Here is a 21,814-nt window from a genome sequence, read left to right on the forward strand (position 1 = left end):
GCCCCATCTCTCAGGAGCCTTCTTCAGGAAGGACAGACTGTGGGAAGCTCTCTGAAGCGTTCAGTCAAGAATCTGAGCCGTCCACCCTCCCTAGGTGTCTCCCCACTTCTGTGCATCCCTCCAGTGCCTCTCCCTGCCTGCAGGGACGCACCCACAGGGATGGAGAGCCAGGCCTGGAGGGGGCCAGCTGCACGCAAATCCTGGTTACCTCCCAGGAAGTCGGAGGGGTCAAGGCAGAGCCCAGAATGTGGCCCAGGCCCGCCAGACTCAGAGGGCGGGGCTAGAGGTCCTGTGGGCAGAGGGCAGGGGCACGCTGGCCGGCCGGTCAGCACCTGCCCCCAGGACAGTTTGCTCCTCAACCCTCAGGCCCTGCCAAGTGTCCCTCACCCCCGGCCATGTCTGCTCGGTGTCCCTTTCCTCACTGGCAAGGGACTGTCACCCACAGTGGTCACCAGGCTGAGCTGGAGTCGGGGGGCTGTGCAGGACAAGCTCTCTCCTCTGGGTGCCTGGTGGGGGGGGGGGTGACAGTTCGTAAGCTGCTGGTGAGGATGAAGCCAGTGAGGTGACACCAAGCTCTTGGTGAGGTGCGGGGCACAGGCCCAGCCCAGGGCCTGATGGCTGTTGTCATCTGAACTAAGATGCCACACACCCGGCCGCACGCGAGCACTGAGCCACTAACAAAGCCCTGGGCCCACGGCTGGGTTTAATCTTCCCTGACGGTTGTCCGGGAAAATGGAGCCCCGGCTTTTGTTCTCCCCTTCCCCCCCCCCTACCACCCCCAGAGCAAGGCTGTCGGCATCATGTGTCCTGCCTCCTCCTGTCCACGCAGCCTGCTCCCCGCTGACTGTGCACCTGCCAGCCTGCATCACCTCTCCTGGCGGGGCCACCCGGCCGAGCTCGTGCTTCAGACACCGGGCCGTGGAGGACCCCACCCCCGCTCACCGCCGCCAGTTGGCCCGGCTCTCTCGGCAGGCAGCCCCCAAGAGAAGGTAACACTCCTACTAATACTGCAGGAACCCTTCCTAACAGGCCCACAGGCAGTGCTTGGATCTGCTTGGGGCGGAAGCTGCTGGCTTCTCTGGTACTTCCAAAGCTTAAGATGCTATTCCTGAGTCGGCCCTGGTGGGTTCGGGATGGGAATCCATTCATTCACTCATTCATTCGTTCACTCATTCATTCAATGATGGGTGATGTGCTCTACTGTTGTGAGCAGGATAAAAACACAGAGCTTATGACAAAGGAACGAAACCCAAAGCGTCCCAAATGCTTACTCTGGGGAATGGAACTGGGAGGAGCTGGGGTAAAGCAGCATGCCAGTGTTTTCTATTAAAACGTTTTTTCGGATTATTTGATCTTTCTTAACTGTGTGCATTTATCGTGTCGGAGAAAACAAAAATATAAACGGGAATTGTGTCAACTCCTTGCTGAAGCCCCTCCCTGGTGTAGAAACTCACAGAACACGACCCCACATCTTCTCATGGACTCCCACGCTGCTCTGGGGAAGCCCTTTCCTGCCACAGGGCCTTAGCACATGCCGTTCCTGCCTTCTGAGTGCTCTCAGCCTGGCTTGTCACTGTCGACTCAGATTAAATTTCATCAGGTCTTCCGATCCTAATTACATGTTTGTGTGGTTCTTTGACTACATGCTCCTCCCTGATAGATTCCAAGTTCCTGGGGGACAGGGACCACGTGTGTTCACACACGGATATGTGCCAGCCCCCAGCACAGTTCTGGCTCGTGTTGGTTCTCCGCACTTGCCCGATACAACAAAGAGGTAAAATTCACCCGTCGGGACAAAACGCGTAGAAGCCTCTCTCACACGCACGCAGTGCCAGCTTTTCCCGCTTGATAAAATGCAGGGGACGCCAGTGTCCTCCTCATTAGGCACCAGCAGACAGGCCTCTGAGCGGTGACGGGGGTCGGTGAGCTTGGCCTGCCCGTAGACCTGAACAGACGTGCATAAAAGGAAGGAGAAAGGTCTCCAGCAAACCATCCCCCTGGGGTCCGGCCACGACGAAAATCCCACCAGAAAAGCTACTCCTCTGGACTCAGGACAGGCAACATGTGAAAACAGTACTGAGATCAGACGACGTAACGCCCGCGGCCATACCCCGGGACGCGACCTTCCTGGACACGGTGGCTTCCCCTCCATCCTCCTGACGCCCAACTGCCCCTGGGGGCTCTCAACCCAGGCTCACCTAGTGCACTTCGTCCTCGCCACCAGGGGGCGCAGGGGAGTCCCGTCCGGGCACCTGGAGACCAGGTTGGGGAGACACTCACTCCTTGCTCTAACTTGGGTTTCATCCCAGACACCCGAAAACCTAGGTAAAAATTAAACAGACGAGCAGAAAAGAGCCCCCAGATTCCTTCACCTGAGCCTGGAGGGCCTGGTTTGCGGCAGACCCTGGGGATTTGGGGGTTTTGCGTCAGGCGGCTTGGCTGATTTTCACGCAGCTGGCCCGTGGACCACGTGTGGGCTCGCCCACACCCTCCACAGGGAAACCCAGTGTCCCCCAGCACGGACCACAGACCGCGAGGGGCTGCAGAGAACAAGGAGAAGCCCTCAGGCGCGGCTTCGTTCCCGTCTTCGGATCAGGCCCGGATGCCCTGCTCCCTGCACTCGTGGGAGGGGCGGGCAGGGGTCCCGGGGTGGTGAGAGGGGCACCCGCGGAGTGCAGGGGGGCCGAGGCTGCTGGGGGAGGAGTCCGCTTACTTCTCTGCGGACGCCCAGGGCCTGCGTGTGAATTTTTCCTTTTTCCCTTTTTCTGTATTGATTTGGCAAGGAGTTTTTAGTTCGACTCTCTCGTACAGAGGGCTGGTCCATCATAGCCGTCAGCTGCGGGGGCTCCCGTTTCCTCCCGGGGCCCGGTGACCACACACCCCTTTGCTTTGTTTCTGCAAATCCGTCCCACCACTTGGGCAACCGTCCCTTGCGCCCATGTGTCGTACAAGCAATCGGCCTCGGCGGTCTCGTGTCAAATGCGCGGAATTTGGCCTCCCCCCGCAGCACGGTATGGAGATCTACCCACGGTGTTGGGTGCCCCGGTCCCCCGTCTGCAACCGGGGCCCGTGCGGCGGGCACCCTCACTGTGCCGTCCACTGTCCCTGGTCCTCGACACCCCCGGCGACACTCGGGTGGGGTCTCTGGGCCCGTCCCGCGTGGGCCCGGTGAGGATTCTGCAGGACGCTTCCCGGCCTGGGGTGTGGCCAGGTCCCAGCACGAGTGGATGGACACGTGAGGCGTCTACTAACCGGTCGGGACTTTGTTTCCCCCTGGACCGTAAGGGAAGAAAGAATTCATTTGACAGACGCAAGTATTCTCTGACGTGTGTGTCGCTGGGCCCCGGGCGGCCGAACAGCAACGTCGGGTTGGACGTAGGTACCCTGTTGAGTACACGGGGCGCGCTCGCTCGGAGAGCGGCGAAGAAACGGACGGCGGTATCTCCGTTCTTTGCGCTTCGGGCCTGTCTTCAAGAGCTTCTCAAATCAAACGCGAAGACAGCCTCCGTGTCGGCAAACGCGGGGGAGTCAGGAAGGCCCAAAGCGCGGTCGCAGAACGCAGAGCCCCCAGCGTGGAACCCGCTGAGGCCGCTAGAGCCCAGAGCCCTCCCGAGGAGGGGGCTGGGGGCACTCAGCACACGGTCGGCCTCAGACACAGCCCGCTTTCGGTCCTTTGACACACGTCACGTCCGGGGCAGGACTCCACAGACGGCGAGGCCGCGGGGCGAGACGAAGCTGGAAACTCCCGGCTGCTCCGGTCTTTCTTCCCTCATTTCACAGTTGTGGAAGCTCAGAGAGGTGGAGTGCCCGCCCCGAGGTCACACAGCTACGCCGTGGCACAGCCAGGCTGAGTTCCTCTTCGCCCAGGACTTCCTGTGTGACACGCTCAGCCCCAAGCGGGAGGAGGGAGTGGTGGAGGCCCTCACGGGGCCGTCGGGGCAAAGGTCTGTGGCGATGCTCAGCGGCCTGACTTTACAGACGCGGAGGTGGGTGAAGCGACTCCACCGAGGACACGGAGGGAGCCCGCCGGGCCTCACTCAGCCCTCCCCACCCCGGGCTGCCCCCCCCCACCCCCACCCCTCCCCACCCCAGAGACGCAGAAAGCCAAACCCGCACTCAGCTGGCGGCTTCGGTTTCCCGGCCAAGCTCATTTTGACATTACAAGACAAAAAGCACAAATGTGTTCCAGCGGGACAGGCTGTTACCGCGGTGCCATTCATCGGGGTTTACGATTTTCCTGGAGCCTCTCGGCCGGGTGATGCCAGAGAGCGAGCCAGAAAAAGAAAATTCTTAGGTGACGTAAATGCAGTCAAGACACTTGAGAGCGAGCGGCATGCGTTTTCCTGCCCCGGGAAGGGGCGGGGTGTGTGGGGGGGGGGGCATCTTAGCGCCAAATAGAGAAGAGAAAACGAAGAATCCCCGGTGCCTGCGAACTCATCTGATCGTGCACGACCGCGACCCGTCCCAGCCTTTGTCTTTGAGCAGAAACGCCTCTGATTTAATGAGCACTCTGTGTAATTAACGGATGAAGGACACCTATTGAACCGTCAGAGCTGAGGTCACCCAAGAGGGCATTAGACAGTCAGGACATTAATGGTATTATTTTATTTCCAGAGAAAGGTTATTTTGGTGGAGCCAGGCTTGCCGGAGGAGAAGGCGATGGGATCAGATGCCCTCGTTAACTGCCAGATATCCAATTAGAGGTTCGAGCAGACAGGGCTCCGATCACAGTCCAGATGCGGCCGGGCCGCAGGGATCTGTTTCAAGCCAGAGGAAGGCTCGAGAGGCCTGGAGCCCGGCCTGGGGGCTTGGGTGACCGGCTCACTCCTGCTCTCCTGGGACGGCCTGGTTTTAGCGCCCCAGAGACACTCTCAGAAGCCTCCTGTGCACGCTCCCGGGGGCTCAGCTCGAGTGGGTACCTTCCAACGAAAGACAGTGCTCTCTCCTCTGGGAGAAGCTGGACTTGGGGCCCAGCTTTGGGTCTCTCTCCTGGCAGCCGCCCGAAACATTCTTCCAGGCAAAAAGGAAGGAGAGGGAAGAAGAGGGAGATGGGGTGAGGGACAGCCGCTCCCCGGGGAGGTGCGGCTCGCTCTGGGGGGCAGTGAGTCTCTACGGGAAGGTGTCTGTGGCGCCTTCTCCCATCAGCCGAGACACTGGCCCTGTCCGAGGGATGGACGCCCCAAGGGCAAAGTCGTTCTCTCTCCTCCCCCGTGTTTGTGCAACATACCAGCCAGAATCGGCCGCCCTTTATTAAAAACACCTGGCCATTAAGAGGCTGTGCCCCACGGCGAGATAGAAACCCGGATGGTAGGTCGTTTCTGCTCTCGGACCAGGCTGTTCCAGCCGGGGACAGCCCCACCGTGGTCGTGGCTGTGGCCGTGGCCAGGCTGCCCCTCTCTGTCCCTCATCCACAGATGGTTCCTGCCGTGGCCCTCGAGGCGCCGTGGGGAGGGCAGAAGTGGAGGCCAAGTCGCACAGTGTCTGGAAGATGGTCTAACTCACTGGAGACGTAAGGTGACACGTGAGCAGGCCCCGTGTCCTGGGTTTTCGTGGGTGATACGTGGTCCCGTGGGTCACAGCTTTGGGCTGTAGAGAACGTACTGGAGGTCCCACAAATACTTTAGGGGCCGCAATCATGGGAGCAGGACTGAGCTGATGTTAAAGGCCCGGCTCACACGATCACAGGGGCCGTCTTTCTACTTAAAACGACTCTAGACGCATCCGCTGTAGATCAATAGAAGGCAATTCTCCCTCGTTCTCTCCCTCGTTCCCTCCCTCGTTCCCTCCCTCGTCCTCTCCCTCTCTCCCTCATAAAGCAACCCACAGGAATTTATGGGGTGCCAGTAATAATGACGATAATGAATATTTAAATACACGAGTGCTTCCTTTTTGCCAACCAAGCCTACTTGTTTGGGACGTATTCCTTTGTCTCAACTTCGCACCTATTTTATGCTATTTTTCTTTTCTTCTTCTTTCCTTTAACGTTTATTTATTTTTGAGACAGACAGAGCATGGGCGGGGGAGGGGCAGAGAGAGAGGGAGACACAGAATCCGCAGCAGGTTCCAGGCTCCCAGCTGTCAGCCCAGAGCCCGACGCGGGGCTTGAACCCAGAGACTGTGAGATCACGACCTGAGCCGAAGTCAGGGGAGGGGCAGAGAGAGAGGGAGACAGAATCCAAAGCAGGCTCCAGGCTCCGAGCCGTCAGCACAGAGCCCGATGCGGGGCTCGAGCTCACGAACTGCGAGATCATGACCTGAGCTGAGGTCGGACGCTTAACTGACTGAGCCACCCGGGAGCCCCATACACTGTTTTTCTTTTATTGTTGTAAAGCAAACATAACAGAATTTGTCATTTTCACCGTGTTCAGGGGTCGGTTCAGGGGCATCGAGCACACTCGTGTTGTGCAGCTATCCCACCGTCTGCTTCCAGAACTTTCTCACCTTCCCGAACCACAGCTCTGTCCCCATTACACGCCAACCACCACCCCGTCCTCAGCCCCCGGCGCCTCCCCCCCATCTGCTTTCTGTCTCCATGGACCGGACTCCTCTAGGGGCCTCGCGTGACGGGGACCCTACGGTGTCTGTCCTGTTGTGACGGGCTTACCTCCCCCAGCGTGCTGTCTTCAAGGTCCGTCCACGTTGGAGCAGGTGTTAGAATCTGCTTCTTTTTTAAGGCTGAGTAATATTCCGTTGTCTGTCCAAGCCACTTTCCGTCTGTCTGTCCCTCCGCTGAGGGACGGCTGGGCCGTTTGTCCTCACCTCCCATTCGGTGAGGCTTAACTAAAGAAAACATTCTTCCGGGCTCTCGTGGTTGCTGCCGTGATACATGGGACAGAATTCAGGCTGGTTTCCGATGGCGTCTCGTTCTCACAGAAGACCTGACACTCCCGGGGTGCCAGGCAGGCGGTTCTTGTTTCTTCTGCGGCCACGGTGGGAGGCAGACCCCCGTCCCGACCCCACTCTCCTCAGCCAACAGGAAGCTCAGACGCGTACAACTGCTTGCACGCTGCTCCATCCCGGCAGTCACGGAAAATGCTGGAGTCAGCCCTCATGGGTCCCAGCTGGCTTCTTCTCGTAGGAGTTCAACAGACCCCAAATCCCGTGTGTCCCACGGACCCCCTCTTGCCAACCAGCCCCACCGGGGGAGGGAACCTGCTTCTCTCCCTGTTCCGTGCTGGGAATGCTTTGATGGGCTTTGCTCCCGCTTGACCATTCCCAGATTGTCGGTGTTTGGAAGTTTCTCCAAAGATTTTCGTTCATAAACAATCAGCAGAAGCCAGGAACAGGCTCTCCCTTTGCCCCGCTCCTGTGTGCTGACATTACAACCCGGCTCCTCAGCATAAACAGAGCTGATCACTTTATACCCTTCGTATATTGTTTCTTAACAGGAATGAGGTGAAACGGTGAACCGGTAGTCGTTCAAGTGATCGCCTAACGTAAACTGACAGCTTGCGTTGGCGTGTTTAGCTTCAGAAACTGTGAAAATGGTCGCAGCTTCGTAATTAACTCGCATTCACTTAACCCCGACGTTCACTTGGTTGTTACTGGGATTTTTAATCAAGGAACCAGGATTCATCCCGCTGGACGAGGGTTTGATCTGGTCTGTGCCCCCTTTACTTGCGGCCCCCAACCGGCTTCCCCGGAGAAGACAAGCATCTTACACAGCATCACCAACACCGGGCACCGGGGCCGGGGCGGACGGGGCTCCCGGCCAAGTCGGGGGCACGCTTTCAAAAGAAACAGCGAGGTTTTACCTTTTTGCCAACGGTTCTGTAGGCCACATTTGCTTTCTATTTCCCCCTTTTTTTTCATTAAATCACTTTCATAAACTCCTCAAAAGTTTCAGTTTATTCAGTGACAATTAGTTTATGGCATTTCTGAAGTGGGTTTAGTTTGAGTGATAAAGTTACGAGCCAAAATTGCAGCCATAATGGAAAATCCTGGTTCGTGTTTGGCCTTGAAGACCACGGCTGGAAGATTCCGGGCCGATGCCAACGAGCAGGAAGAAGCATCAGTCACAGAGCGTTCTTGTCCACAGGCCGCGGGATCCCCGGGTTCGGCGGCGAGGACGTGAGGACGCGAGGACGCGAGGACGCGCCGTGGCCCCGGCGGGAGGCCGCCTCTTCCTGCCGCTGATGCTGGGATGGGAGAAGTTGATTTGCCCGCGCCTGACAGGTGGACGCAGAACAGGGCTCGGCTGCTGATTTGCCTCCTCTCGCCCTGAAACACGTTCTTTCTTTCTTAAACCCCAGAGCTAGCACTTTTCCTGAATTCCAGCCCGGCTGATTGCATCTCAGTTTCTTGGTGTTTAACGGAGACCTTCCTGAGCTGTTTCCTGATAGCAGCTGGGAGCCTTTTGAACAGTCAGCAGCGGGATTCTGGAACAATCTAAACTTGCAATGGCAGTTCCAGGGGCAGGGCCGACTTTGAACTGGAGCAGGAAGAGCCACAGGCAGCCAGCTCACCGGCTTCCAAGCTCTCTTCCTTTGCACGGCTCCGACCCCGACAACCCACCCCCACCCCAGGCCCTGTTATCCTTGGCGGGTGGGGGGGGAGTGCTGATGGGAACCAGGCTTTATTGACCATCTACTGCATCCCAGCACTGCGGGTGCAGCTGTGGGCTGGACAGGCCAGATCCTTGCCCTCCCTGGTGGCCAGAGAATACAGATAACACAGAGAATAAAACAGCACAGGGACCAGAGCATTCCAGATAGCGATTAGAGCTATGAGGAAAATGAACAGGGCAGGGCAGGCTGGTGGGACAGCCACAGCAGGCAAGGGCCGCCTCTCTGAGAAAGTGGCCACCGAGCTCAGACCGAAGGATGAGGAGCGGCCGGCCAAGTGATGAGCTGAGAGAGCACACGCCCCGCAGAGGGACCAGCATGTGCAAAGGCCCTGAGGTTAGGTGGTTCTTACAGGTGTTGAAGACACAGAAAGGACTCTCAACTGCATGAGCACTGGGTCAAGGAAGCACGTGACAGTGCCCAGTGGTGTGGTTGCAGCAGGATGCCCCCTGTCCTGCCAGCCCTTCTCCGGCCCTCCCCAGTGCTCCGTCCCCTCCTCCCCGGCCCCCTCGCCCCCTGGCAGTCGACCCTCGACCCGCTTCTCATTCCACACATCCTGCTGAAGACCCCCTTCCTCTCCACCTTCGGCTGCCTCCGGTGGGCAGGAGGGAACACAGGAAACAGACTTTTTGACCCAAGGGTCCCAAGTCTGAGTACATACTGGGAACAAGCCCTCCGTCTGGGTAGGTTGCCTGCTGGGAAGAGACAGACAGATGGATAGACAGACAGATATTGAGAGAGAGAGAGAGAGAGAGAGAGAGAGAGAGAGAGAGAGAGAGAGATTGATGGATAGATGATAAATACTTCAAAAAATGTTTAATGTTTATTCATTTTTGAGAGACAGAGAGAGACAGAGCATGAACGGGGGAGGGGCAGAGAGAGAGGGAGACACAGGATCGGAAGCAGGCTCCAGGCTCCGAGCCGTCAGCACAGAGCCCGACGCAGGGCTCGAACCCACGAACCGCGACATCGTGACCTGAGCCGAAGGCGGACGCTCAACTGACTGAACCGCCCAGGCGCCCCTATTGATAGATGATACGTGATACACGATACACGCATATATCTTGACAGATAGGATGACAGATAGAGGACATATAGATACAAAGGCACACCGATTGATACTGAGCGATCAACAGACAACGGTACAGACGATGGACAGACTGACAGAGACGGACAGACAGGCAGGCACATCACACAGCGACACGCGCACGTGCACACACACACATCACATAATCCCCACACGCGCACAAGCATATAAAACTGGAATCCTCCTCCGTGGACGGTCTTACAACCGACCTCCCTCGCTTTGTCAACCCTGGCGCGGCCCCTGTGAAGCCACACCTCTCCTGCAGCATCGTTCGCATCCCTCGGCCGACCTGTGCCTTCCCAGGGCCACGCGCACCCTCTGCCACAAGGCGGCCGCCGCCGCCGTGAGCCGAGTCGAAGCGAAGGCCCGTCCGCGTCACCCGTCGCTGTCACCTGCCCCAAGGCCGCACGTCGCGCGCTCAAGGGCGCGTGTTCAGGTGGAGACATCCCGCACCTTGTGTATTTGCAGAGGCGGCATCACCGCGGCATGCTTCCCCCGAGCCTTCCTTTTTCGCTTGCTGAGTCCCGTGTGGGCGTCTTTCCTGTCTGTCCCCGTAGATCCTCCGACCGGGACCCACCACGCCCCCTGAGTCCTCACCTCCCCACGCCCAAGCCTTTCTGGGGAGGAGCCTGTCTACGCACAGACGCAAAGGCCGCGGTGCCCCCCACCACCCCACCCCAAGCAGCCCTCGACAGGGAGGGAGAGGGATTTCACGCCCGAGCTGCTGGCACAGTGCAGGAGTGAGGTCGGCACTGCCTCCCAGGGGGCCCGGGGACCTTCCTGATAATGTCCCGCGGCCCCGGCTCCCACTTCCGCCTCCTGGGGTCACCTCCCAGGTAAACTCCTCACATCCTCACGTGGAGGTGTGCTTCTGCGGGGACCTAAACGGACACAGAGCCCCGAGGCTTGCACTGGAGCCAGCGAGCCACTGCTGGGGGGACAAGGGCGGCCCAACATCCGTTTTTGTAAATAAAGTTTTATCGGCACGCGGCCAGCCTATCGGCTTACGTAGGGTCTACAGCTGGTTTTGCATGGGGACTGGGGAGCAGAACAGTTGCAGTGGAAATTGGATGGCCTGGAAAGCCTAAACTATTTACCATCTGGGCCTTTAAAGAAAACATTTCCCAACCTCTGGTCCAAACAATAAGCCAACCCCATGTTTAACCACTCCTCTGTTTTAGGCATTTCTCGCCCAAGTTCAAAATTCCGTTTCATTGGGGCGCCTGGGTGGCTCAGTCAGTTGAGCGTCCGACTCTTGGTTTCGGCTCAGGTCACGATCTGTCGGTTTGTGAGTTCAAGCCCCACGTCAGGCTCTGTGCTGACGGTGCGGAGACTGCTTGGGACTCTCCCCCCCCAATCCCCTGCCCTTCCCTCCCCCTGCCTCTCTTCCTCTCTCTCTCTCTCTCTCTCAAAAATAAATAAACATTTAAAAAAAAGTTCTACATCTACATCAGTTTAATGTTCTTTTGGAATAATTCTGCTAAATTAAAAAATACCTGTTTTGCTGTTGCGACCTTAGTTTCATTCGAGCACGTACAACACCCCATGGGTGTTTCTCTATCCAGTTGCCCCTCTGGCGACCAGAGCTCCCTGCTGTGGGGAGAGCCACCTACTCAAGGGCAGGGGAGCAGCCCCCAGGAGTCACGAGTCGAGGGCCGCTGCTCGGGGTCCCTTCTGTGGCACAGCTGGCCAGCTGCACGCAGCAGCCTCGTGTGGTTGGGGGGAAACAGATATCTGTGCCCCAGACACAGATACACAGACAGCGGTGGCCGGGAGTTGGCCAGAGCCTGGGACTCAACCAATACCCAGGGACCAGAGGTGTCAGCCTCCTGATAGAAATGCAGAGTACAGGCCCCACCCCAGAATTGTCATCTGCAGTTTAATAAGCTTCCCGGGTGACAGGCAAGCGTGTGACAGTTTGAGCGTGATGAAAAGGCTGAGGGATGGGGGGGGCGGGGGGGGCCACCAGCACCTGCCACACTAGAGACCCACGAAACAGAAAGGCCTCCAGACAGTCGAATGGCAGTGGTCCCACCAGGAAGGCAAACCCGATGACTTAAGGGGTTGCCAGTTAAAGAGTAAAAAGGAGTCAGGCCAAAGCAAGTGAGGTCCGTGCCTCCTCAAAACCAGGGTGGGAGATGGGGGGGGGCCTGGAAAGGGGCAGGCAGGAGCAGACCCGGGGCTCCAGCTGCATGGTGGTCAGGACCCTGGGCACACGCCGGGACCGCCGGTGCAGAGGCAGCTAGCGGAGATCAGGAGTCACCAAACCTTTCCAGAGAGCTCCCAGCCCCGGTGAGACCAAAAGAAAGGGCTTCTTCCCTGTTCTCAAGGAGCTCGCGGTCCTGAGGGACCACAGACCGGGCGCCAGTGACCAAAGGGAGCCAAGGAGAGCCTGCCTCCTCTCTTCTCCTTCCAGGCCCTCCCACGACCGAGACTCCTCTTGCCTCCGGCCCAAGTGGTCGGCCTGCCTGCACACTCCTCCAGGGAACTGGGGAGCCTCTGAGGTTCACGGGGCAGGAGAAACGCTGTAAGGAAAGGCGCTCTAGGCTGCGAGATGCACGCAGGACGGCTGGGAGTGCAAGAGGGGAGGGCACAGACAGAGCTGCTCATCTGGGGAAGAGTCCCCCTCAAGCCCCAGCTCAAGAGGGCAGGCCGAGAGGTCTCCCTCTAGCCAGATAAAATGCCAAGCGTCTCCTAAAACTTAGTCAGTTTTGCTTTCCACTGAAAAGCAAGCCGGCCTTCAATGGCAGAGGAAAACTGCCCACAGCATTGTGCTACATCAACATCGGGCTATGTTCTCACGCTACGACTCCGTTTCCCAAAGGTCATCGTGGGCCAGGTGCTGCCCTGGGGACTCCAGACAAGACAGACACAGTTCCGCCCTCACACAGCTCGCCGGTGTGGGAAAGCGACGCACACACAAGGCAGGTGACGAATGGAGTAGCAGCATAGGGAGCTATGGGTACCAGACTGGGTGGGCAGGGAGGCGGGGGGGTAGGGCGCAGGGAGGCAACCTCCAGGCAGGGTAAGAGCTGAGAGACGGGCAGGAGTTGACTCAGCCAAGGAAGAGGTGAGGAGTGTTCCAGGCAGAAGGGACGGCATGTGCAAAGGTCCCGAGGATGCAACGAAGACGAGACGTGCCCTCTGGGATGAGCCGGGACAGAGAAGCTCGGGGAGAGGGTGCGGAACCTCGTCTCTGGGTGGCAGGACTGAAAGCGACTTTGCGTTATTTGCACGTGTCTGCGACTGTCAAATTTTCTGTAGGAAACATTGTAGCAGTTGGCCGCGGCTCCCAAAATGCCGTGTAACAAAGCACCAATTCTTAGCAGCGCAAGACCAGGTTTCTGCGCCCCCCCTCCTCCTTCTGGGGCGAGTGCGCTAGCCTGGGCATGTGCTCTCCCGGCCACGGCCGAGGAGCGAGAGAACACAGCAAGGCTTGTGCTCAGAACGGGCACGCCCGTCACTCCTACCTCATTCTAACGCCCAAAGCACGTCACGTGGCATGAACTCAAAGCCAAGAAGTCTGTCCCTTTGGTGCAGGGGGACTGTAATGTCACACGGCGAATACCATGGATACAGGAGGGGTGGGGAACTGGAGCGAGTGGTGGGATATCCAGGGTCACTGCAGGAGTGTTACTGGAAGGAGAGGGAGGTGGGGAGGAGGCGGCAGGGGAGCCGCGGGAGAAGGGGGTGTGAGGGGAAGGCAGCGTGTTGATTCAGGGCTGTCCCCAGCCGGGACTAGAAAGGCAAGCCCAGACCCAGAGCTTAAGAGCGCCAGAGGGGCAGGGGGAAAGGCAGAAGGCAATCCAAAACCCAGCCCTCTCCTGGGGAAAACGGGACGCTCCCCGTGCCTCGGTTTACCCGTCTCCGAATGGGGGTGGCAGAGCTCCTGCGGTGATGCTTGCTGAGCTCTCGGGGCAGTGCCCGGAAGTGCCACGGAAGCAGCGTTGAGCATGAGCCTGGAACGAACTGCCTGGCTCCCCACTGGGGAGTTCGCCCCGTCCGCAAAGGAACCGTTAACCCCCACCCGGCCTACAGCTCTCCTCACGGCTCTTTCCCTAGCATCCTGCACACGGCTTTTCTTCTTCCGCAGCGTAAATATATCACTTCCCTCCGGCACAAGAGCAAAGTATGGAAGAAATTCCAGTTTGATGGTCCACAGGTATGTTTGTTTGGACTGGCGCATATAAATCAGTGCCTGGCTTACATCAGATTATCACAGCGGAGTGGCTCTGGGCTGATTGCGTCTTTACAATCTGTTTACGAGGACGGCTGCAGCGAAACGTTCTGGAAGGGTTGCCGCATAAGCCTTTAAAAGTTTTCGTAATTGCTCGGCCCAGACCGTACCACACTGGGAAATGCATCCTCATGGGAGCGACGCGGTCTAGGGAACCAGACCTAGCCTCCCGGCAACCCCTGAGCCTTCAGGGACGGCCCTGGGGACATTCTGGCATCTTTCCTCCTGCCCTGGATAGACACAATTGTGTCTAATGTGTCTGTGAGTTTACAGATGAGCCCACGCTGCACGCACAGCTTACGTATGCTGCTAACCTCTTAGGGCTCAGCAGCCCCCACTCAAGCATTTCTGACCCTGCGATTTCCAGAAGGCACGCCTTATCTTCTCTGCACCCTCAGGACCTTTGCACATGCTGTTCCTTCTGCCTGGAACACTCCTCACCTCTTCTTTAGCTCACTCAGCCCATCTCTCGGGTTGAATGTTTCCTTCCAAGACTCTCCAATCCGGCAAGAGTGCTGGTATGGGTTGAACTATGTCCCCCCCCCCCCCCATTCACATATCGAAGTCCCCAGCCCCAGAACCTCAGGACGTGACCTTATTTGTCGCATACACAATTAGCTAGGTTAAGATGAGGTCATACTAGACTAGGTGGGTCCCTAATCCAAAAGCATCAGCGTCCTTGTCGAGGGGAGAACTGTGGACACAGACACGCACACAGGGAGGTCGGCAAGTGAAGACGAAGGCAGTCACCAGGGCGGTGTGTCCACAAGCCACGGGATGCCACGGATCGCCAGCAAACCAGCCAGACCCCGGGGAGAGGCCTGGCACAGAGTCTCCCTCACAGCCTCAGAGGGGACCCGCCCTGCCGGGACCCTGACCTCGGACCTCCAGCCTCCAGACCGCGGGAGCCCTGCGCTCGGAGCCCCTCGTCTATGGTGTACGGGTTAAGGCGTTAACGCACCGGCACGGGGCCCTCCCTGCTGTCCCTCCCCTGCTCCTCCTGGCCAATCTGGGAGCCGCCCTTTGTGGACGGCCACGGCCTCAGCCCTCGAGTGGGGACTGGAGCAGGTGGCTCCGACGTCAGGTGGCCCAAACGTCTACAGGGGCAAGTAACGTACCCGAGTATCTTCTCCCACAGGAATATGCATTAAATCGGGGCTGGGGGTAACGGGAAGAGCCGTGCGTCAACGGGCTTGTACGATGTTTCGAAGGCTTTTATTACACCCAACGGGGTCTCAGGTCAGACGCACCGGGCCACGGGGTGACTGTGCGGAGCGGGAGGTAACAGCCAGCGTTGAAGGAAGTGCAATTGTTTGGAGAAACAATCCGCTCGAGGAAAGACCGTTTTCCTGCAGTGAGGTCTCCGGGGGGCGGCCCTGGGGACACAGGGCATCTGGTTGGGGGGGGGGGTGCCACAACCCCAGCAATGGGGTGTCACTCACGCTGGTTCACGAAGCCCCCTAGCCTTTCTCTCTCCCTCTGACTGCAGAGGTGGCTGCTCTGACAGGTTTTCAGCGCCCAATGTGTGCCAATCCCCTGTTTCAGTAAAAGTCAAAGGGCTTAAGGTAGCAGCAGAGATACTACTGAACGAGAATCGTGACCATCCACGCAGCTGGGAAAGCACCGCGTGGCGGGAGACGCCCTGGGCTGGGGTCAGATGGAGGGTCTCTGCCGCGCTTCCCGGACAAGGACACTTGGGTGCGGGCGGGCGCAATCATGGAGGCCTGCCTGAGAGTTCACACTCCACCCCCAGCCTCTCACTACCCACCCGCGCACCTAGGTGCACCCCCGATGGCATCGCCGTCAGAAGACCCCTCACTGGAATTGGGGGGGGGGGGCCCTGTCGCCATGGAAGGAAAGCTCTGGAAATAGCTACTCTTGTTGTTCTGGTTTAGCTTGGTTTTTGTTTTTTGGGTTTTTTTTGGTTCTGTTTTGTTTTTGTTTTTTTAGACACCGTTTATTTTCCAGCCACCAAAAAAGATGTCTTAGCATGCACAGGAGACACTCTAGGGTTTCCTGAAGACACGTGAGTTTAGAAATACTTCCTCTGCAGATGGGTGTGATCAGGTGACACAATTTGGGGCAAGGGGTTGTGAGCAGAGTCCCAGTAGATTTGGACAGAATCTGTCTACTTGACCTTCGCTTTCTCCCTTCTTTCTGCCTGGGACACAGATGCAATGGCGGAGACAGGGCAGCCATTCTGGTGCCATGAGACACCGATAAAATAAAGTCTGAGATAATTGAAAAGATCTCAATTCCGACAATCTCGTACTGACCCAGTGCTGTCGGCTGCCACCCTGGGACTTCTCAGCACTTGAGAGAAATAAGACACCAAGTGTGTTTAAGCCACTGTTTGGGGGATTTCTGTTAGCAGCTTCCAAAGGCAAGTCCTGAATGATTCACGCTGCAAGGACCAGGAAGTCTCTAGGACAGACTCTGCTCAAGGCTTTCCCTGCACCCTCAGAAACCTACTTTGGGGACTGCTGTTCCTTCTCTAATCGGATGGAGAATGTTCCGGGTCCCTAGGGGCCCACCAGCTGTTGAACCGATTCCACGTCCCTCTCTGCCATCAGGGTGCTCTGAACCCTGCCCGGAAAGGTCTGAAATGTCAGCCTGAAGCCAGCCGCATTCCCTGGTGACCACATCTAATCTCAGCGGGAGGACAAAACCCTGGCATCGAGCGTGCGCTCCGTGTAAGGAAGGAATCTGCCGCTTGCTCAAACCCGAGAACGAAACAACCAGCCCAGAATCAGACTGTTAAGCCGAACATGCCCCCATAAGGGGGCTGGCGGAGCAAGGTATGGCCAGCCATATAACGGAGCCCTGTCCATTTAAAATGATGCCAGCAAACGGACACTGCATCCAAAAAGGTTTGCGGAGGGAGGGCTGCGAGCAGCCACACGGGATGCGGACTGCACTTTGCAGCCCAGGGGGCGCAACCGAGGAGCCAGAAGAGAGCTGCCTCCCGAGGGCCACAGGTATTTTCCTAGAGCAGCGGGATCACGAGCGATGCCTTCTTTCCATTGTTTGGCTCCCCGTTTCCTTTGCCTCCACAAAAGAAGGAGCACAAATGGTAAAGAAGCCGTTCTGCACCTCCAGTCTGCTCAGAGGATCCGATTTCAGCCGTAAAGCGGTCAGCTGAGTCCTTGGCACATTTCATTTTCCACTATTATCTGAACAGAGTTGGCTAACTATGCTTTTAAGAGCAGCACTCTTCAGGAGGTACGTGCCCTGCCTCCCTCGTTTGTTGGGGTTTTTGTTTTTGTTTTTGTTTTTGTTTTTTTTTTGGTTTTGCTTTTTGATTTTTTTGAAAATCCTCTTTTAGAGAGGGTTTTGTTCTGATGCGCTCAGTACAAACACGATCTGTCCTCAGCCCAACTGGCTGCCCTATTTTTTAAAAAAAATTTTTTTAATGTTTATATATTTTTGAGACAGAGAGAGAGAGAATGACAGAGTGTGATCGGGGAAGGGGTAGAGAGAGAGGGAGACACAGAATCCGAAGCAGGCTCCAGGCCCTGAGCTGTCAGCACAGAGCCCGATGCGGGGCTCGAACCCACGAACCGTGAGATCATGACCTGAGCCCAAGTCGGACACTTCACCAACCCCCAGGCACCCCCGACTGGCTCCCTTTAGCTCACACCGTCAGGGAAGCATTTACAGAGCACCAGATGTCTGCCTTCCAGGGAAGGTCCCCAGAAAGTCCTCAAGAACATCACCATCTCCTCACAGGGAAGAAAACCAACGGCCAAGGAGGAATGCAAAGAACTGAGGGCAAAACCTAGGACTGTCTCATCCTGTAGGGTCCTTCCAGCATGTTCCAGAACCATCCGCAACGATGACGGTGCATCTCAATAAATCAGACTCTCCTTGAACGACACCGGCAGCCCTGTGCCTATTTTTAAAAGTTTACGACCCTGCATTTGAGAGTCAAACTAGCAGGGCGCAGCCCGGCGCTGTGCAGGGCAAGGCATTTTTCAGTTTCCATCTCACTCCCGAGCGGCCATCCATCATGATAAGAAGGGGCAGGGAGGGAAGGAGCCAGGCTCCCTGCGGCCTCCCAGCTGGCAAATCTGCTCAAATGGCCAGCACCTCGAGCCCGATCCATTAACCAAAAAAGGGCGCTGCGGCCAGAGCTATTTCTAGGTCCGAGCAGGCAGGGCTCAGGGAGGCGGTGGATCCCGCGCGTGGGGGTCTCCCCGCGACCCTCCATGCAGACAGAACGTCCTCCTCGGACACCGAGAGCTGGGACAAGCTGGCCAAGAGAAACACAAATACGAGAATGGCCTTACTGGACCTCCTGTGAATTCAGGTCCTGGGGCAGCTGTGACAAAGGGCCACTAAGTGGTGGCTTGAAACAACAGAAAGTTCTTTAGTCTCTCCCACTTCTGGAGGCCGGACTCTGAGGTCAAGGTGTCCGCAGGGCCCCACGCTTCCTCCAGAGGCTCCAGTGGGGGATCATTCCTTGGCTTTCCCAGCACCTGGGGGCTCCAGGCGTCCCCTGGCTGTGCCACGTCCCTCCCACCTCTGCCTCTGTCCTCACCTGGCCTCTCTCGCTGTGCGTCTCTTAGGAGGACAGTTACGGATTCAGGGCCCACGTGGATCATCTCAAACCTCAGTGTGAGATCCTTAACTTGGTCACATCCACAAAGACCCTTTTCCCACAAGGCCACACTTACCGGTTCTGAGGTCAGGACGTGGGCATGTTTCGGGGCTCTATCAATCAACCCACTTATATGCGAGCGGGTGTTCATGCCTTCCCAGGAAGGGCCCGACTCATGGTTCCCGGGGACAGCCTGGTCCTTGTAAGTTCAGACACCTGTCCACACCCAGGTGGCCTTGCCCAGGGATGAGAGGCACACGCCCTGCCCAGGGCTCGGCGCCCACCAGCACGCATCGGTCAGTAGGCCGGTTCCGTGCAGGGACTGTGACATCGGCCTCGGGTCTGAATCCTGGCTCACCACATCTGCTGGACCACTGTGGCCTCAGTTTCCTCATCTGTAAAGTAGGGATGAGCAGAGACCCTGTCCCCAGGGCTGCTGCAAAAATCAAGAGCAGCCCTTCCCTTCGTAACGGACAGAGAGAGGGCAGGGCCTGTTCAACCGACGTGGCCTCGGACTGTGTTCCCCCAACACCCCCCCCACCGGCCGAGGTTCTAGACTCTTAGCCTGTTAACATCAAGCCCATTCGAGGGGCTCAGCTTTGCCCCGTGCTGGATCCACAACACTTTGCAAAGGGCTTGCATCGTGCACTTTTGCACACCGTGGAGCAGTGAACGCAGCCGTGGCACCGTCTCCCGCGAGGACAGCCGCGTCAGTCCCCGCAGGTGGGGGCGGGGCTCAGTCCCACCGGGCTGCCCCTCCCCCACTTCAGGTGCCAGTCGCAGGTCAGCTCGTCAGCTGTGCTTCTGGCTGGACGGCCGTGGGCAGGTCGGAGGTCCCGGTGACCCTCTCTGCAGGTTGGGTTGATTTGCTAGAGAGGCTCACAGAACTCAGGGAAGCATTTCTTGCTACACCGCCGGGTTGTTAGGACGGGATAGAGCTGAGCAACAGCCACGTGGGAGAGATGCACCTGGCAGGTGTGTGGGGAGGGACGTGGGGCTTCCCACCCGCTCCAGGGGTGCCGCCCCCCCCCCCAGCACCCCCGCTGGAAGCTCCCTGAACCCCGCTGGAGAGAGCGAGAGGGGGCCACGCATGTCCGGCAAGGAACGGGGGTGGCCAAGCGCACTGCAGCTAAGACCAGATACAGCCCAAAGCAGCACAGGCTGGGGGCGCCCAGAGCTGATAGCCGGCAAGGCCAACAGAGCCTGCAACAACCAAAGGTGATCAGCGCGAGACTCGGAGGAGGCCTGCGGCGGCCCGAGACTGATCAGACTCTTTTCAAAAGCAAGGACCTTTGCAGCAAACGGTCAGACCCTCCAGCCGCCCAACCTCCCACGTCCGAGCGCATCAGAAAGACAACTCTGCCACAGAGCCTCCGCCCGACCCGCCTCGGAACGGAACAGACACTCCACGGCGGGGACACGGACAGCTGGCCCGGCCCCGCCCCAGACCTCCCCCGCACTGCGCACTCCCCGCCCGGCTTCCCCTCTGGTCCCTCAACTCCTGGCCCCGGTCGCATCTCGCTGCTGTGTGACTTTGTCGTGGGCTTTGCCCAGTGTGACATGTAAGAAGCCGACTTACACGTGCCCGAAATGCCGTTGGGTGTGGGATCCCGAACCCTCTTGCGATTACGTTAACCTCGCTCGATGGCCGAATCCGGCAGACGCTGTGGGAAGGCACGGCCCGCGTGTGTGCACCTTCGGAGCTCACCATGCGCGCCCCACGCGTGGCGCACATCATAGCACGGCCGGCTGAACCCCCCGGAGGCCAGGGGCTGACTCGGAGGCTCCCAGCCCTCTGACCGCAGGGCTGGCCCCCAGGCAGTCGGCCCTATCGGCAGGTGACCTCAGGGCTTTCCAGAAGCCGCCCCCACATAACCAAAGACACCTGGATCGCGCTCCTCTCTCAGGAAATTCCAAAGGTTTGAGGAGCTCTTCCTTAGGAACAAATCCCTGTATTGCTTACTATAAGCCACAATAACGCACCACTGAAACCCACGGGGCCCTTTACTCGCAGAAAACCCAGCTTGTCAGGCAGAATGAAGGTGGAGACCGCGGAGGCTGGGTCGGAGCCAGGCCCCAGAAGCCGCGCCCCTGAGCATGACAGTGCCCGTGGTCCGAGGCCAGTGGAGGCGAATTTGCCCAGGAAGAGGCCCGCGCAGCGTTTTACTCTGCCGCCCAGCAGCAATCATTTCTTCGCTTCTTTGCCCGATCTTCCCTCACATGTCCCAAGTCTGTATGTAAGGCCCACCTGAGCTCACAACCATCAGGCAAAGCAGAACACGGAAGGAGCTGGTCAGAGATGGGGCATTTCACACATCTTTAAAATAAAAGCAGTATGTGTTTACTGTAGAAAATCCAGAAGGCATACCCAAGCACCTGAACGCAGATAAAAATCACATCCGGCCATGATCTTTCTGTTGTCTTTATCCTGCTCACTTAAAACAAATTGTTTTTAATGTTTATGTATCTTGAGAGAGAGCACAAGCAGGGGAGGGGCAGAGACAGAGGGAGAGAGAGAATCCCAAGCAGGCTCCGTGTTGTCCGTGCAAAGCCCGATGTGGGGCTCGAACCCACAAGCCAGGAGATCACGACCTGAGTCGGACGCGTAACAGACTGAGCCCCCCAGGCGCCCCAACCCTATTCACTGTTAATAAACTGAGCATAGAAACAAAGCCAGACTCACTCATGGCTAACACTTGGACCCATCCCAAGCAGGTCTTGCTTTTTCCCAGACTGATAAAGAAAATCCTTAATTTAAAGATCCTAACACACGTACTGCCTTGTCACTTGCTTTTCCTTGCATATGTTTCTCCTATAACTATATTTTGTACACATTTCTTATATCTTTACGTAGTTTTCAGGAACACGATTTAAAGCGCTTCTTTGCTGATACGGCCCACCTTCCGTTCACCCAATTCCTGGTTGCTACTTATCGATGAAACTGTTTCTTTTTTTTTCCCCCCCCGCACAGTATCTAAATGATGCTGTGATGAATACATACTGGCTGTACGTTTGTATCTGCTTCAGCATCTCCGAGTGTTTCCTTTGAATCAATTGCTGTGAATACAGTGACCGCCTTAGAAGCTGTGCACTTACTTCTGTGGCATTCAACGCCCTCTGTCAAGTTGCCCCCCATAAAGGTTGTGCCAGCTTCCAGTCTCACCAGCTCATATGATAAGAGAACTTTTCTGAAATCTCGTGATGAATGAGGCAATTTTTTAAAAGCCTCTTTGGCACATTGGCAGGCAGAAGAGAACGGGCATCCGCTGAGTTTCGTTTTGTCTCCTTACATTGCTAGGGCGCCTGCGCATTTCCCTGTGAGCCAG

The 21,814-nt window shown here is 57.5% G+C and overlaps 1 long non-coding RNA gene across 2 annotated transcripts in view; it reads right to left on the reverse strand.

Annotated features, from left to right (window-relative positions):
- The window catches only part of LOC125158779 (uncharacterized), a 256,916-nt gene that overhangs the window by 100,082 nt on the left and 135,020 nt on the right, over nucleotides 1-21,814 (reverse strand). Inside the window, exon 1 of one of the 2 annotated variants that reach the window (XR_007149487.1) lies at nucleotides 6,605-7,366. The exons of the other annotated variant lie outside the window; for it this stretch is intronic. This is a non-coding gene — a long non-coding RNA (uncharacterized LOC125158779). Of the gene's footprint in view, nucleotides 1-6,604; nucleotides 7,367-21,814 lie in introns of those variants that run through there. 2 annotated transcript variants of the gene reach the window in all.

This window comes from Prionailurus viverrinus, unplaced genomic scaffold (genome assembly GCF_022837055.1).
Source record: "Prionailurus viverrinus isolate Anna unplaced genomic scaffold, UM_Priviv_1.0 scaffold_38, whole genome shotgun sequence".
Classification (NCBI taxonomy): domain Eukaryota; kingdom Metazoa; phylum Chordata; class Mammalia; order Carnivora; family Felidae; genus Prionailurus; species Prionailurus viverrinus.